Source organism: Rhinolophus hipposideros, assembly GCF_964194185.1.
Source record: "Rhinolophus hipposideros genome assembly, chromosome: 24".
NCBI classification, from domain to species: domain Eukaryota; kingdom Metazoa; phylum Chordata; class Mammalia; order Chiroptera; family Rhinolophidae; genus Rhinolophus; species Rhinolophus hipposideros.
In genome coordinates this window covers 15,926,314-15,941,289 of record NC_138070.1, presented here as the reverse complement: position 1 = coordinate 15,941,289, position 14,976 = coordinate 15,926,314, and the positions used below count along the sequence as shown (strand labels likewise).

The window sequence follows — 14,976 nt, the reverse complement described above, 5'->3', positions numbered from 1 at the left end:
GCTTATAAAACCCCCAGACCGTCCTCATTCATGTGCAGAGGAAGGAGGTTTGCAGTAACACTCCTGGTTGAGAGGGTCACCTCTTGGACTTTGAAATCCCACACCTTTTGACAAGTCCCCATCAGAGGGGACTGCAGGTCTCTCTCCAGGCCTCCTGGGGTTGGGCTGGGAACCTGTTGGCGATTGGCACAGACTTCGTAAAGCATTAACCAGGCCCCTAGGAGGAGAGAAGGGTAACTTGGTCAAGCAGATGCTAGGGCCTTGGATAGCTAATGCCTTACAATGCCTTCACATCCCTAGGCCAGAGGAACACAAGCAGCGGGAGGAATTCGAAAGTGATCGTCAGAACCGGTCAGCACCATGCCCCCCAGGTTGGCCCCACAGGAGTCCCATTGATCAAAGCAAGTGAACTGTAGAAATCAGAAGCACTAACTTCCTGCCCAGCAGCGAGCACGCAGGATCAGGTAGCAGAATGCTGAGGACTGGAGATGGCCCTCCTGGAGACCCCCACTCACTGATAGAGAGCCATATTGGCTGCTTCCTGGTATGCGGGCTGCCCACTGTCTTAGCTCGCCGGGATTGTATTCCAAACCTCCTGTGACATGACCCAACACCGACCCGCCTTCCCAAATCTCCCCAGATGGGACAGATGCTCAGGTCTCCCCATCTGAATGCTAGCTGGGAGGGGAGATTCATGAGGATGCCAGTATTTCTGGAGTGCCCCTCATGGGCTCAGCAGTCTGTTAGGTGCTTCTGTCATGCAGAGTGTCATATGGGGCCTCTGGTCCTGCTCCCCGCATAAGAACGCAGGACATGGTGAGGCCAAAAAGGAACACCCACGGAGCCATAGATAGGGGAGTCAGACAGCTATAATCTTGCTGGGGGCTGTGTTGGAGACACAGGAAGCAGGAGCCACACGATCTGCAACCTGCCGTCCGCTTCTCTGCCAACCAACCAACCCACCCCTTGCTAGCTGCAATCCCCGCTTGCTAGCTCAGCCTCGGCAGTTATGTCAGTGGCCAATGGCTCACTGCTTACAGATGACGGCCACCTACTCTCTGAGCCAGCACCTTTCATGTGAGGCGAGAGCCTGGAAAGAGTTCTCTGGGACTCTGTCCCCACAGCTTCCTTACATGTGTTAATTTTATTGGAAATCTCTCTCTCCTCCCTGCCTCCTTCACTCCACGCCTCCCTCCTTCCTTTCCTTTCCCCCTTCCTTCTCCCCCCCCCCATGCTAGCTATCGCAGCAAATGGGCATCTTTATGCATCCAACTTTTGCTACTATTGAATCCATTTCCAGGCACACATTCCCTGGAATGGAATTCTTTGGGCAAAGGGCGTAAAGATTTTTACAGCTCTAGCTGAACACAACTGCCATATTGCTTTCCTAAGGGGTCTTTCCAATTACAAAACACCCGTTACAATAACCTTGTCAGTGCCCAGTGTTACTGGTTTAAACATTTTGAGCTAATTTAGTCAGTGTAATGTGGTCCCACGAGGGCTTTCAGGTGCATTCACTTGACTTCTGTGAAGGATGAATATTTCCCGTGAACTTTCCACGGGTGGTTCATGTTGGTGAATTATTTAACTATGCACTCTATTTGTGTTTTGTTGTTCAGGTTTTTAAAATGATAACTTTGAATGCATTATATTAAAAAAACCTCCCTTTATCAACATGTTTTTTTTTATTAGCACCTATCCCAGCAGACTTTTAAGATAGTTTTTCTATGAAAGTTTCATCCTGTAGATAGATCTGTTTATGCCCTGTATGTGGGTCTGTGCTTTAGACATGCACAGGACCCCAAGAACCAATTTCTGTCCCCTTGGGGGCAATACTGACATTCTTGAGAACATATGCAATAAACTAAAATCAACTAAACAGTTCCACGAAGGGATAATGAGTTCATGATTGTGAAGCTGAATAATAATCCAACTAACTAAATAAACTCAACTCAGCAAATAGTCAGTGCCCCCTGCACGGGGTTGTCATTGCAGGGACCGCTCAGTGGTGTGCGGGGAGGTGACAGCCTCACTCCAAGGCCAGGGAGACGCACAGCCCCTGAGGCGGGATGGGCATCCGTCTCCAAATGCACATTCAGTGCGTTTTTCTGGGCATCTGGTACGTACAAGCAACAAGCCAATCACTATGGATTCTAAAACAAAGAAATCAAAGCCTCTGCTATCTTTTTTGCCATTTTTAAAAAAAGATTTTATTGGGGAACAGGACTTTATTGGGGAACAGTGTGTACTTCCAGGACTTTTTTCCAAGTCAAGATGTCCTTTCAGTCTTAGTTGTGGAGGGCGCAGCTCAGCTCCAGGCCCAGTTGCCGTTTTCTAGTTGCAGGGGGCGCAGCCCACCATCCCTTGCGGGAGTCGAACCACCAACCTTGTGGTTGAGAGGACGCACTGCACTCCAACCAACTAGCCATCCGGGAGCTCAGCGGCAGCTCAGCTCAAGGTGCCGTGTTCAATCTTAGTTGCAGGGGGCACTGCCCACCATCCCTTGCGGGACTCGAGGAATCGAACTGACAACCTTGTGGTTGAGAGCCCATTGGCCCATGTGGGAATCGAACTGGCAGCCTTCGGAGTTAGGAGCACGGAGCTCTAACCGCCTGAGCCCCTGGGCCGGCCCTTTTTTTGCCATTTTTAATGCAAATAGACGAGGACGGTTGAGAAAAGGCATTGTACGTGGGAGATAGGGCAGATGACTTGAAGTCATGCTTGAGGACAGTGAGAACAAAACAAAACAAAACACCAAAAATAGCGGCAGCAACGACAACAAAGCAAGTGAGAGGTTTGTGAGCAGAGGTGTTGCACGCAGGAGGCAGAAGGTGAACGGAGATAAGGACTAGGCTGGACACGTCCTCCCAGTCCGTAAGGCCAGGCCAGTGGTCAAAGAGGGGCGGGGGAGCAGGAGGACCCAATTTAAAGCCAAGTTTGTAATTTACTTTCTGTCCATTACTTGCCAGTCACATGACCTGGGCCCTCCCGTGACCTCAGATTACACATCTGTAGGTGGGGGCATATCGTAAGACCCACTCTTCCAGCTAAGTGTGATAATTCAATGAGCTAGTACTCTCTAGACTCTTAGCACACAGTGCCTGGCTCAGAATTAGGGCTGGAATACTGTACGCTATTATTGTTAATATTGCCCTTTGTTAATTTCGAGAACATTGTCGACAGGCGGTCAGATATTTGAGGCTGAGGAATGGTTCTGCCGAAAGGTTTTTCAAGGGTCTCCGGTAAAGTGTGACTTTCAGATGTCAACCCCCACATAACTACAAAAATCACGAAAAGACTCCAATACCCCTTTTCCAAGGTTCTTTCTCCTCCAACCCTTTCCTTTTTAAAAAATAATTCTCTAGCCTAGGGCTTCTTACACTTCCACATGTACACCAGTCACCCGGGATTTTGCTAAAATGCAGATTCTGACCCAGTCGGTCTGGGATGGGGTCCAAGCATCTGCATTTCTAACGATTTCCCAGGAGCTGCTGCTGTTGTTTGTGTGCAGACCCCTTTTGGAGTCATGCTGTCCCAGTGGGTTTCAGGGGGCTGGGTGATCTCAGGTGATCTCTTTCGATGGAGTGGTCTTAGGACTAAAGGCATCCAGGAGACGAATGGGGGTAGTGGAGGGCAGATTCCCAGGTGTGCCCGGCATGAGCCGCTGCACACAGGCCTGCCCCTTAGCTCCAACAGGCAACATCTGAATGTGCGTTTGGAGACAGATGTCCACCCCGGCTCAGGGGCTGTGCGTCTCCCTGGCCTTGGAGTGAGGCTATCACCTCCCCGCACACCACTGAGCGGTCTCTGCAATGACTACCCCGTGCAGGGGGCACTGACTATGTGCAGGCACTTTGCTGCCTTGGCCAGAATCTCCCCAGTAGCCCCGAGGTAGCCAACAGTTGTTATACTCCCATTTTACAGTAGAGGAAACTGAGGCTTGAGAAGGCAATGTGTGCGGATCCAAAGTCTAACTGTTAGAGGAGGCAGAGATGGGATTTGAATGCAGAGCTGACTCCAAACCTCCCCCCAGCACTCCCGACCGCAGTCACTCACGCCCTTGATGCCTGACTGTTCTCCAACCCTGGCAGGCCCTGGGGTAGCCTCCGGGAATGGAGAGCTGATTAAGGAATGCACAGGCTTCAGCAGGGTTCAGGGCCACTGGCGGGGCTGCCCTGCTTAGCAGCTTCTGCCGCTGGGCTGTTCATGCCGAGCTTGCAGTAGGACACACCACGTGGAGTTCTTGGCCTCAAAACCAGATTCTTTTTCCAGTGCTCACCAATACCACGTGAAACAGAGTTGGCGTTTCTTTTCACCATCAACCGAACCTTTGGTTTTCAACTCTGAGAACCCCACCCCGAGCCCCAATCATCTCATCTCCTTCTAGAAGCAGGGGGCAAGGTGCTTCTCCAGAAGGCCCAAGATGCATGAAGTAAGAGTCAGAATCCCACATCCAGGTCCTAGATGAAGTGTCTGATGGCTGTGTCACCTTGAGTGAGTCTCTTTACCTCCCTGCACCGCACTTTCTCAACTGTGAGAAAGAGGGAGGTACAACATTCTAAATACCAACAGTAGCTACCACTTAAGAAGGACTTATGTGCAAGGCATGATGTTGCCAGCTACTCCTCATCATGACTCTGTGAGGTAACAATGTCACTATTCCCATGTTACAGATGAGGACACCGTCGCTTAGGGAGCTAGTCCTGTGATGCTGAGCCCAGAGGGCTTTCTGGGTATTCGGTGTGACAATGGTACAAAGCATCCGGTGCGCCGAAGGTCCTATCGCTGGGTGGTCGGCAGGGCCTTTGTCTAGCTATTGCAGTTTTGCCTTGTCCCTGCCGTGCAATCACACAAGCGCATAATGAGCTCTTTGTCCAGGCTGCTGCTTTGTGAGGGCAGCACAGAGGGAGATCTGGCGTTTGGGGTCAGAGTCAGGCATCCAGACGTGATCATCTGGAGATGTGGATGCACCCCGCGCGATTCTAAGAGCTGTGCGTGGCCCCTCTCACAGAATCCTCCGAGCCTTATATGTGATTGGTACTGTCTTGTCCCCACATTACGGGAAACCAAGGCCTACAGAGGGTGTGTTCATTTCCTGTTGCTGCTGTAACAAATTACCACCAACTGGATGGTTTAAAATAACAGACACGTATTCTCTCGCAGTGTTGAGGCCCGAAGTCCAAAATCAAGGTGTCTGCAGGGTCTCGCTCCCTCTGAAGGCTCTGGGAGAGACGCCGTCCCTGCCTCTGCCAGCTTGGGGTTGCTTCCCGCAATTCTTGGTGTGCCTGGGCTTGTAGCTGCATTGCCCTGATCTCTGTCTCCAGGGGCACAGGGGGCTTTCCCCCGAGGGGGTCTCCCCTGTATGTTCACATGGCTTCCTTATGAGGACACCCGTCTTCAGGGTACGCCCTAATCCCATAGGACCTCACCTTAACCAATGACATCTGCAAAGACCCAATTTCCTAATGAGGTTACATTGGGTAGTTTCAGATAGACATGAATTGGGAGAGGGTAGTGTTAACCCAGGAGAGAGGAGGATCGACGTGTCTGAGGAAGCGGCAGAGCTCAGAGGTGAACCCCAGTTCTGTGGTGCCCAAGTTTGTGTTCTTAGCTGTTAACATAAGCGGGACCTCTTCACCCTACAAATCCCCGTCACTTACTTGGGCCTTGTGCACACCTGGTCTAGGCAGAAAGAGCATAGCCAGGCAGTCATTCCACACCATGGGATGAAAATCTGGGGTCTGCCTAAAACTACGACAGACATATCTCCACCTCTCTACTCAGACAACATAAAAGAGACCTCCCGAGTCTGCAAGACACATTCACCCATAGCACCATGCAAATGGCCTCCCAACAATTTTACATGGTTTGCGTTACCACCACTACCACCCCCCATTTGTCTGATGGAAAAATGGAGACCCAGACGGTATCACGAGGACATCCGTTGGAAAATGGGTTGGAAGCTCCAAAGTGCTGTTGCTAATGAAGGGGGTTATTAATAACTCTAATTAAGAGCAGCCACAGTCACGCTAATAGTCTGTACCCATTACAGATGCAATTCTGTGCAATAAACATTTCCAGGCACGGTGCTAAGTACTCAACAAATATTATCTCATTTAATTCAATTAACGACAGCAACCTGGGAGAAACGTTGTGAGAGTAATTGACTGGGGAGGAGGAGAGCTAGCAGGTTTGAAACTTTGATGCTCTCTCATTTTAGAAATCTTTTTTCCCCCTTTGGGTGTTGGTGAGTAAAAGGGAAGAGAGAAAGAGTGGGGGCAGAGGGAAAACAAGCTTTTCCACTGAGAGAAATATGGGAAAGTCTGTTTCTACCTTCTTCTCCAGATTAATAACTGGAGGGTGTTGGGCTCAGGAAGCAACGTGCCCCACTCCTGCCTCCCTCCCTCTCCTCCTGCCTCTCCCTTCTTCCTTTCAACAACTGTATCAACTGTGTGCCCTGTACCCTGGGTGAGGGGTAGAAATACAGCCATGAAGTAAACCTGGTCTACGAATGTGTTTTTCTACTGGAGGAAGGGCTGTGTCTTATGAGGGTCTAAACTTGGGATTCTCCATCACCTTTGCGGTCATCTAGGGTGGAAATGAACACACAACCCAGACCTGGTGTGGGAACTCAGGGACAGGAGATTTGGGTCAATTATGAAGACTAAGACAAATGACTATTTAATTAACTTGCCTAAGAAGTCTCAACACCTTCAAGCAATTCTATCTTGATGTAGGTAGAATACAGTGTTTAATTCCCATGAACTCTTTTCAGGTAACTATGGCTAAGGGAAGATAAAAGGGTATTGCGTTGTCTGCTTTGGTGTTATCATTTTATATTCTCAACTGAGTAGGATATTGGCAGGTCTCATTATCTTTGTATCAGGGGTCAACGGTACCGGGGTTACAACAATAGCACTAATAATAGCAACAATAATTCTCACAGCAGCAACAGTGATACCAATAATAATAATCAGGCTAAAGAACTTGCACACAGGAAAGGGGCCAGTGTCTCCCTATGGCACATAGAGAGAGGGAGATGGAGGAGAAGGGAATCGACTCTCTCAAGGTCACGCGTCACATGGCCAGCCTGAGAGGAGGACCTGGTGCCAAAAAAAAGGACCACTGGCATTTTGACGTGCCCCCCCAGACCAGGCATTACGTGGGGAGCTTGGCAAACAGTATCACAAGTCATCACCAAAACCCTAAAGACAGACCCCATCCGTCCATGTTCCAGATGGTCTGAGCCCCCTGGTGTAGGATGCAAGCCAAGAGGGAAGGGCGGGCTTGGGAGGGTCCCTACCTGGAGGAGGGAGTTAGGACCTGCAGAAGGGGTACAGGGGTGTTTCAAGGGCTACCTGGGAGCCTGCATTCTGGTTCCAGCAGAACAACTTTGCCTCGACTTTCTCTCCCTCACCCCTCCCAAATCGAATGCATCCCTGTCTTTCTAAAGCCAGGCTTTCAGCTGCCAGAGATGCTGGCTTCAAGGTCCATGGGAATGATGCCTGGGGAATTTGCGAGCTACCTTGGTGACAGGCAAACAAAGGTTGCCATGGAAACCCTTCATCCCTTCCCAGACGTGTGGCCTGTTCTCCCTCCCCTGATGCTCCATCCCCGGCATCTTCACTACACAGGGGCCAGCTTGACCAGAGAGCTCCAGAGACAGGCAGCATGCAACTGCCTCTCTTCCTTTTGATGTACCCTCACCTCCCTGCCTCTGGCCTCCTTCAAATCCACCCTATACATGCGGCCCAAATGATTATCTCTTGTCCAGTTCAAATCATGTCATTCCCTTGCTTTAAATCTGCCAGAGCTCCCCAGTTCTAGAAGGAGCCAGCACAAACTCTTTGTTGTGGTACTTAAGCCCCTGCCCCCAGTTTCTCCACAATATACTACATGTGAGGATTAAAATCCCACCGGTCCGTGGGCTCCAAGAGGGAGCAGGACTGCCTTCTTCTCGTTGCTTCCTTGGTGCCTAGCAAAACTCCTGGCTCCCTGTAGGCACTGAGAAAGCAGAAAAAAATAAAGGAAGGAGGAATAAAACGTAAAAAATGTCAACTTGTCCTTCCCTCAGCAGACTCTCTGTGTTACTTGTCCATTGGACAAATTGAAATTCAACATCTTCCCCAAAGTTCCCCCTCCAAGACCAGGCAGGTCCACACTACAACTCTCTCTGCCCAAATCCTACCCATCCTGAGAAGGCTTAGCTCAGCTGCCACCTCCTCCAGGAAGACTTCCCAGATGCCCATTTAGAACAAGTGCCTCTCTATTCTAGGGTTCACTGTGATGAGTTGCGTTTGCACAGAGCACCTTCTCCTCCCCGCTGTAAATTCTTTGAGTTGAAGGAGCCTGCATTCTTCATCCCTATGCCCCCAGTGGCTAGAACTTAATATCATGAGGTGCTCAGGAAGCAAACATGTTTCAAATTTATTTGCCTCAAAGGCCACTGCGACTTTCCATCATTCCAGGACGAACCCACCTCATGGTATGGCGAGGTTCACAGCGGCAAGACACAGGCAACTTGGGGGATGGGTCACTCTGCTGCTTTTTCTTCTCTGAGGGGTTTCATGAGTTAAACAGAATCACCAGACCAAACGGCAGGGCTCTGCTTCTGTCTTTGGTCTTTGGCTCTTTGACAGCCTGTTCTCCACACATCAGCGAGAGTGATCCTTATGCAACCTAAGCCACAACAAGCTCCATGGCTCCAAACCCTCCTCCCCTGTCATTCCAAGTAACCGGTCCTGGGGCTTTAAGACTCTAGGCTGCTCTATGTGGCCCATCTCGTCTCCTCTCTCCCCTCCCACATCCAGGACAGCACCTCCTTGCTGCACGGAATCCCACCCCAGGGCCTTTGCACTGGCTCTTCTCTCAATCTGAATGCTGTTCCTTTGGATATCCACATGACTTGTGCCTCCTTCATTCAGCTTTTTCTGCTCAATGTCAACCTCCTCATAGAGTTCTCTCATCATTCATCACTTGAAATCCTCCTTACCCAGCTTATTTGCCTTCATGGAACCCACAACTCTCTGACATAGTCTATGCATATTTGTTTACCTTCTATCTCCTTGTAGTAGGTCAGATTGTCTCCACCAAAAAGATATGTTCAAGCCATAACCCCTGGTACTTGTAAATGTGACCTTTATTTGGAAATGGGGTCTTTGCAGAAGTAATCAATTTAAGATCAATTTAAGGTCATAATGGATTAGGGTGGACCCTAAGGCAATGACTGGTGTTCTTATAAGAAGAGAGAAATTTGGACACTGACACAGAGAGGAAAGCGCCATGTGATGACAGAGGCAGAGATTGGAGCAATACGTCTACAAGCCAGGAATGCCAAGGATTTTCTTCAACCACCAATAGGTAGGAGAAAGGCGTGGAACTGATTCTCCCTCAGCGCTTCCAGAAGGAACCAACCTTGCCCACACCTTGATTGCAGAATTCTGGCCTCCAAACCATGAGAGATTGCATTTCCGTGGTTTTAAGCACCCCAGCTTGTGGTGCTTTTTAAATAGTAGCCCTCGGATGTGAATACACCACTAGATTATCAACTCCATGAGGACAGGACTGTCCGATTGTTTCCTGCCGTTTCCTCAGCACCTACTCCAGTGCCTGGCAAGGCTAGGCACCCGACCAGTATTTTTTCAGCTGAACAAAGGAATTCGGCACCAAGAACCTACTACATGCCCAGCACAGTGCCGAGCTCTGAAGTTCTCATTACCCCTAGGCTGTACCCCAGCACGTGTTCTAAGGAATAACCAACCCCAGAGTAAGAGCCGTGATTCCCAAGCTGCTTTTCAGTTCCCTAAGCACCAGTGTCGCACATGGCCCTCGCCGACCAACCAACAAGCTTGAGACGTACTGCATCATCATCTCGATTCTCCAAACGAGGACGCAAAGGCTCAGAGAGGTGGAGAGGTTTGCCTAAGATCACCCAGCAGGCGCGGGGCTTGACACCAGGGCAGCCCGCTTCCTACAGAAGAAGACAGACCCTGGACATGGAGGTTAGGAGAGCATCAGGGAGTAGTGCAGAGCCGCATTCGGATGTGTGTGTGTGGAGAGCCTACTGTGTGCAGTGAGCTGCTGTGCTGGGCATGGCACGCAGCCCCATGGCCTGAGACAGAAGTGGGGGAATGAGGCACTGGGATCCCAACAACCAGTTTGGGCAGCACATCGAATGCCAGGTTCAGGGAGAGCTGTGTGATTTGGGCAAGTGACTCCCCCTCTCTGAGCCCTGGGAAGGCATCTGCATCCCTCACTGACCGCCACCCCCCCGAGAAATCAGTTTTCCGCGAGCTTCTAAGGTATCATAGTGTGCAGCAAATCTCTTAATGCACCAGGAATCATGACATCTCACTTTTAATAACTCGAGGAAGCCAGGGTCATCCCCCGGCCCTCTCTTGTTCCATACACGTGTGGCATTGGAGCCTGGATCAGTGACAGAGAGTAATGCCAGCCTGTGGCACGAGGCAGAGGGACTCCTCTTAAAATAAGACAGGAGCCCCAAAGCCCAAAAAGCTATTTTTAAAGGAGTTCTGAATGTGTTTGTTTTTAAAATATCATGAAATGGTTATTACCAACCTTTGTTTTTTCCCTCCCGCCTCTTTCCCAAACAGGTGCAGTGAGATTAGCGGTAATTTAAAAAGCAGGATTGCCTCTGTGTCAATTTCTTGCTAATGAGCAAAACACACCATGTAATTGCAATGTATTGAAGGAGACAACAATACATTTTCGGCTGCTGTTTCAAATGCCGGGGCTCGTTTGAGCAGATGTTCTGAGACTCACGTTCCAAGACGGAGGAGTCAAGCTCAGAACAAGAAGGTGACGTGTCCCTTTCTTTCTCCTCCATCCAGTGCCGGTTTCGGATGGCATAAGGCAAAGTCACATGCGTGCCTTTCGTGCGAACGGTGCTATATTCTGGGAGGTACAGCTGATAGGACACCTCAAAACCCGGTGGGGTAGCCATGAGAGGGGTGCAAGAGTGCCCCACTCTTTATCATATAAGGCGCCGATCTCTGGATCATGACAAGGCCTTACGTTTTGCTTGGATTTGCAAACAAGCCAGGGATGTCCCCTGCGGGCCATGTGACCCTCACATGTGACCTTAATCTCTCTGAGTGTCAGCCTCATCATGCCTCAAATGGGGATAACAGCATATAACACAGGTCGTGAAGATGGACTGGATGAATGAACAGGCCTGATACTCTTCTCTAAAGTATCCACAGGGATCACTCCCTCACCTGGGTGCTTGGACCCCTGCTGCACGTCACTGTCCCCTGTCTGCGTCTGGCAGGGTCCTTTGTGCTGGAGAACTGGTGGACATGGATCTCCATGTTTTCCCTGACCACCTCCAAGCTCCATGAGGGCAAGGATTCGTGACCTGTATTTGTCTTTCACGAATGCAGCCCAAGTGCCCAGAACAATGCTTGGGACATAGTAAGTGCTCAATTAATGTCGAATGAATGATGCATATGGAATACTAGCCTAGTACCCATGACATAGCCGTAGCTCAAGAGGTGGCAGCCTATAAGTTGTTATTTACATTGCTGCAAGCAAAGTGTTGTCACGTTCAGTGTCTGCTGTCTGCTAGGCACGGGACCATATGCTTTGAAACGCGTGATCTTCTCGCTCCCCCCAACAACCACGTAAGGCGGGTACTATTATCACTCCCATTTACCAACGGCTCAGGGAGGTGAGACTTGCTCACATCCACACCGGCGACAGGAGGCAACCGCTGATTCTACATCACTTTGGTCTGAGTTCCCAGGTCGCTTTTCTGCACCGGTCCCGTCCCCCAGGTGCCTGAACGTAGGAGGCACCGGATGAACGGAACTTCCTTCTTATCAACGAGGACAGGTTGTTTGGTTGGAGGCTTTGTGAAAAACAGTCAAACGTGAGACACGGGAAGGCCACAGAAGTCAGAGGGAACAGCATGAGCAAAGGGGTGGGGGTCGACCAGATGTATTTCTTGTGCATTTACTACGGGCCCAGGACAGGGAAGAGTGCATTGGAGATACACAAGGAGATCACGTCTACCGGGGATGGGAGAAGAAACAGCCCGTGAGACACCGGTAAAAGGAGTAAAATAAATTCCACAGTTCAATGACACTTACAGCTCGAGGAGCCTCAGCCCTAGGCTGGTTGAGGGAACCTGACCTCCCTAACTTGAAGCTAAGCTGTAGTTGGGGGTTGAGGGGCTGTTGGAGGTTGGGGAAAGAAGAGAATGACACGGAAATGAATGGCTTCCTGCTTGGGTCTGCATGCGGCAGCCCAAGGTCACACGAGCAAGTTGAGGATGCATTTTCCCAGTGTGGAACGTGACTAGAGAATGTTTTGCACCCCAGTGGGATAAATTGCCCATTGGATCTGAGGAGGAGGCATCATGGGGAGCCTTGTCCTAAATCAGGACCCTGAGTGGCTCCAAGGCTGAGGGAAAGAACTTGGGCTTCAGAGTCCTGGGGGGTTGGGTTCAGATGCGGACCCACTTCTCACTAGTCTCAATTTCCTCCTCTATAAAATGAGGGTTACCACAATGCCTTCGTGCACTTGTGAGATAAAACGATGCTTTGTGAATGACATGAAAGAAACAAGGGGCAGACGCCTGACTGACAGTGCTCGGAAAGGCCCCCAGCAAACTGGTTGCTCAACCAGGAGGTGCTTGTTGACCACCTACTATGTGCAAGACACTAAGGTGTGTACTGGGGATAAGGGACTTAACGTCACTGCCAAGGGCTCATCCCACTGCACCCTCACTTCTGGAATTCCCATGGGACGTTCTGTAGTTCCTATCCGGCAGTTCAAACATTGTGTTCTGGTTCTCTTGAGAGGCAGGGTATCCTAGTGGTTAGCAACAGGAATTTGGGTCAGATGGGACTGGTCCAAAGCTTGATTCCTTCCTAACTGCATGAACCTCGGTTAAGTGACTGTCGGGACAGAGTCCCAGAGAATAGTTTCCAGGCTCTCGGCCTCACGTGGAAAGGTGCTGGCTCAGGTAGTAAATGGCCACCAACTGTGATTGGATGGCCATCCGCTGTGACTAGTTGGCCGTCAGCTGTTACCGGTGAGCCATTAGCCACTGATATAACTGCCGTGGCGGAGCTAGCAAGCGGGGATTGCAGTTAGCAAGGGGTTGGTTGGTTGGTTGGTTGGCAGAGAAGCGAAGAGAGAATTACGGCTAGCAGTGGGGTTAGCAAGCATGGATGGTGAATTGCAGATCATGTGGATCCCACTTCCCGTGTCTCATCCGGCCGCCAGCGAGGCTGGGGTGCAGGAAGACCCCTCATTGGGGTACTGACGGATGTTTGCTTTTGTGTCTCGATGAGCCGCCATCGAGAATACAGTGGTATGACTCCCCCGTCTATGGCTCCATTATTCCTTTCAGGCCTCACCATATCCTGCGTTCTGGAGCAGGGAGCGGGAGCAGAGACCCTGCATGACAGTGACTAACCCCTCTCAGAGCTTCAGGCTCGCTGTCTGCAAACCAAGGGTACAAATAGGACCTGTCTCCCGGAGCTATTGTAAGAATTAAACGAAATCACTTATGCGGAGCCTGGCTCACTGTTAGGGCCCGATACACAGCTGGTAGGTACCACTAGTTTTGCTCTTATTGTTGTTGTTGAGGCACTTTCTCGATCGTGCCTCTTACGCTGCTGCCTCCTGAGAAGCGGGGTCTGCATTTTACTCTCTTTGGCATCTGCGAGTCATCAGGACCATGCCTGGCTCATTCTAGGTGCCATTCCACAGCTTCGGAGTAAACGAAGGAGTGATTGAATGAATGCCATCTTGTCATGGGGCCATCTTCATAAACACGGTTCCCCAACTTTTTGATTCTTCCAGATGGAGCTCGTATTTTTAGCTCTGACACTCCCTTCAGTGTTTCCTCTCCTGAGTGCTTTGCCTGATGGAAGTTCACAGTAGGTGCTTATGAAATAACAGCCTATAAGCCTGTCATCACTTTGGGCTAAATGGTATCAAGGACACAACCTTGATGTCTACAGCATGCGGCCCAGAGCCAGTCTAAAGCCACCATCGCCCTTCTGCCCTCTGCCCAGGCCCCCTAATTGATAATGGGGACCTGATTTGCTCCATCTCCTGCCCTGGGATATCAGGAAGAACCCACTTCTTCCACCTCCTCCCTGGCACTTGGGCCCAGCAGCTCCTCCATCACGAATTACCCCAGGCTGCGGGCCCTGATGGTAGAAAATGAATATTCTGGATGCTTTTCAGTTTCCAGATTGATTGGGGACAAATGGGAACTTGGGCCCCTCAACCAATCATCCAAGGCAGTCATCTGTAACAAGGTATACACTTAAACAGCCAGCGTGTGAAATAGCGTGCCAGCATTCTGCTGATTAAAAACAAATTCCAAATTGTTACTCCCCACAGTCGTCTGCTTGGAGGACTGGGAGTGGGTGGGATAGGATCGGGAGGGCAGATGGGGCCTCCTCGGTAGCCACAACGGTTTCATCGTGGCAACAGTCATCAATCATTCAGTTGCCTGGTTTTATTAATCCAACAATAAGAGTACCACTTAAGAAGAGTTTTTGTTGTGCCAAGCACTTTACATGTATTAACTTGTTTCATCCTCCCAACAACCCTGCAAAGTAGGTACTATTATGACACCCATTTTGCAGATGAGGAAACTGAGGTGCAGAGAGGAGAAATAACCTGCCCGGGTTCACCCATCTGGTAAGTGGCTCCAGCGCTCACTCTGACATCTTGACAATAATTCCATTTGATCCTCATAATAATCTTATGAAGTAGGAACTTGTTTGTCCTTGTGTGACACATAGGGAAACTAAGGTGAAGTCACACCTTAAAGAACCGAGCCAGGATTTGAAACATGTAATATGGCACTACCGAGAGGGCTTCTAGAGGGCTCCTGGGAGCACAGGTCAGAGATAGTCTGGCAGCTTCTGGAAGGTGGGATGGTGAGCTGAGTCCTGGCTGAGGCGGGAGATGAAAGGGGGAAGGGTCCCT

At 50.2% G+C, this 14,976-nt stretch overlaps 1 protein-coding gene across 3 annotated transcripts in view; it reads right to left on the bottom strand.

Annotated features, from left to right (window-relative positions):
• Nucleotides 1-14,976, bottom strand: part of SEZ6L (seizure related 6 homolog like) — a 171,963-nt gene that overhangs the window by 91,593 nt on the left and 65,394 nt on the right. The window lies entirely within an intron of this gene.